Source organism: Phalaenopsis equestris, unplaced genomic scaffold (assembly GCF_001263595.1).
Source record: "Phalaenopsis equestris unplaced genomic scaffold, ASM126359v1 Scaffold000060, whole genome shotgun sequence".
NCBI lineage: Eukaryota > Viridiplantae > Streptophyta > Magnoliopsida > Asparagales > Orchidaceae > Phalaenopsis > Phalaenopsis equestris.
The window spans coordinates 991,753-995,173 of record NW_018164502.1 but is presented as its reverse complement, the minus strand read 5'-3'; positions in this window follow the sequence as shown (position 1 = coordinate 995,173).

Here is a 3,421-nt window from a genome sequence, read left to right as displayed (position 1 = left end):
TATATATACATACTTGAAAATAGTATTTTATTTTTAAAATGAGACTAACAATATCTTGTTCATTTATTAGTTTAAATAAATGAGCACGACACCACGAGCAACGCACCTATCCTGAAGAATAGGCACATTACTTAATAATGAGGATCGATTAAATAAACTAGTGACTGTATGACATATTTTTGGTCTGTGAAACCTTTTATGTTGATAAAAAAGTTCCTCTATCTAATATAGAAGATTAGATAGGGTTTATATTACTTGGGTTCTAAAGCTCTTTACAGAAGCAAGTACATAGAGTATATTACATCTCAAATGACTGAAGTCATCTGAGAAAACTATCAATAATGATTAGGGTTTTCATCTACAAGATGTTTAGGTTTAGGTTTTCAAGGTAGCTTATAAGAAATATCAAGTGGGAAAGGATCAAGTAAAAATAGTTATTTTAGGAACCAAAAGAGAGAAAACTAGTAGATGTCACAAGATAAAGGCAAACCTTAGCGACTTCCCAAGATATCCTATTGTTGGGCTTAAATTTTGGAAAAAAAATATTTAATTTGTTGTTTAGTCCTATCAATTTTTGATTATTTAGGGCTTACATTTGCATGACATGGTCATACAAATGGCCTAGAAGATAGAAGGGTTTATGTCGTAACAAACGATAACCTCAGAGCCTAAAAAAGAGTTAGAGCTTATATTGCACAATATGATTGTGTGAAGGCCTAAAGATAAATTGAGTATTTAGGTCGTGCTAGAGGAGCTTTGATCCCGATAGTTTCTTATATGTAAATATTTATGAAGTTGACACCACTACTTGAAGATATTAATCCCAGGTAATGGCACCAAGAACTTGATCCCAAGAAAAGTAAGATTTCAATTATATTTTTAGGGATTCTACGCAAGTATGCGTTTCATTAACATTTTCAACTCATCATGAAAGTCCATTTTGATCTCATCTGTGAACTTACTCTCAAAAATTTCTTGGAAATGGTCTTTACTTATAAAATCAATTTCATTAACCAAAAAACAATCATCATCTTTTCTTTCAGCTGAATATTTCATAGTCTTTAACACATCAAAAGTAACTTCATGGTGATTAATATTAATAGTCAACTTTCCTTTTTGCACATCTATCATAGCTTGTCCAGTAATAAGAAAAGGTCTCCCAAAAATAATTAGTTTTTTTTATCTTCCTCCATATCTAATACAATAAAGTCCATAGGAATAATAAATTTATCCACTTTAACAAGAACGTCTTCTATAACCCCTTATTGATAAATGGTAGATCGATTAGTTAATTGAAGGGTTACAATAGTTGGATACATATCAGTTAAACCTATCATTTTAAATATAGATTGAGGCATCACATTAATTCTCAAATCCTAAATCACATAAAAATTGTCCAACCACATAATCTTTCTGCAAATACACAGGAAATTTTTAAGCTAGAAGGATCTTTAAGTTTCTTAGGAAGCTTTTTCTAAAATATAGCGTTGCACACCTCACTTAGTGCAGCTGTCTCATAATGCCCAAATTTAATTTTCTTATTTAATATCTCCTTCATAAATTTTGCATAACTTCATAACTTGGCATCTAACTTGGCATCTATTCCAAAGCTTCAGCAAAATGAATATTTATCGTTAACTTCTTAAGTACTTCCATGAACTTTGAAAATTATTTATCCAACTCATACTTTATAAGTCATTGAAGAAAAGGGAGGTGGTCGTCTTGTCTTTCTAAATTTATTTTATTAAATTTATTTTATTTGGAGATATTAAATTTTTCAGATCCTTAGAAACATGTTCTTTAGGTCTTCTAGTTTCCTTTGTTTCTCTCACAACTTTTATCTCTTTTCTGACCACATCCTTTATCTCTCTTTCACTTTTTAATTGGACAGCTTCTAGTTGTTCATTATTGTTCTCTTTAAGGTTAATCTTAGTGTTGCTAGGAAGTGTTCCTTGGGGTATATTGCTAAGTGAATTAAGAATTTGTCCTAGTTGATTTTGTATGTTTCTAATCGCAGCCTTTTGACCTTGTAACTGGTTTCCCATTTGCAATACCACTTCTCCTATAGACATCTTCTTATCCTAAGATTATTGATCATTGTTAGAGTTTGGTTGTCCTTGAAGGTGGAAAATACTTATTCTAACTTTTATAGCCCAGGTTGGAAGAGTCATCCTAATGTTAACTGGTATCATACAACTTGGGGTGAAAACCAACAATAGGAAAATAATCATTCAAATCATAATGGAAGTTGGAATAACCAGAGGAGCATACTTAGCTAGGGATAATATTGTTTCTAAGTTTAGTTGTCCTTGAAGGTGGAAAATACTTAGCTAAGAATTTCAAAGTTAGCTCCTCCCAATTTTTATTAGATCCAGGTGCTAATGAGTATAACCACATTTTAGCCTTATCCCTTAGTGAGAAACAAAAAACTTTAATCTAACAACATCATCTGACATGTCGTTATAATGAAATGTAGCACAAAGTTCTAGAAAACTTGATAAGTGTAAATAGGGAACCTCCAGAGGAGTTCCCCCAAACTAGTTATTTTGCACCAGTTGGATAATCGATGGATTAATTTCAATTGAGTCAGATTCTACGATAGAGATTTGTATACTTGAGCAAATTTTATCTATCATAGGATTTGCATAATCCCTCAATAGTTTATGATGATTTTCCAAGTTATTATTTTGAGTGTTTTTCATTTCAATTTCTAGTTTTTCAAGTCCTTCATGTTTTTTGATTTTTTTTCTTTTTTTCTAACTCGGGATCATAAGGCACAAGTTCTACAGATCTTTTATTTTGCATATGCCACACAACAAACAATACATTAATAACTAAACAAATAAAATAAAAAATAGATTCAACACAGCAAAACATTTTCATAAACACCATGTTTTTCACACAAACAGATTTTTCATAGTACTTTTTCATACAAAAAAACACTTTTCACACAAAAATAGTTTTTATGACACTATAATTTTCTAAGTATAAGCCAAATTAATTCAACCAAAACTCTTCTAAAAGTCAAGATCAACCATTATGATCTCCGGTAATGGCGCCAAAAACTTGATCCTGATAGTTTCTTATATGTAAAGATTTATAAAATTAACACAACTACTTGAAGATTTTAATCCCCGGTAATGGCACCAAAAACTTGATCCCAAGCAAAGTAAGATTTCAATTATATTTGTAGGGATTCTACTCAAGTATATGTATCTGTCGGCACTATTTTTGGTGTGGGGTTTGCCCGTAAGAAGTTGTCGGTCATCGGAATTGAAATCCCGTTGCCCGCTTCGGAAGGACGTTTAAAAAAATTTAGTTTTGAAAAAGATGAAGTTAAACTGACCCCATAATTTTTATAGTTTAGATGAAAGAGCGCTTTACCTCAAATCCTGTATCTATCCCAAAGGATGAACACAAG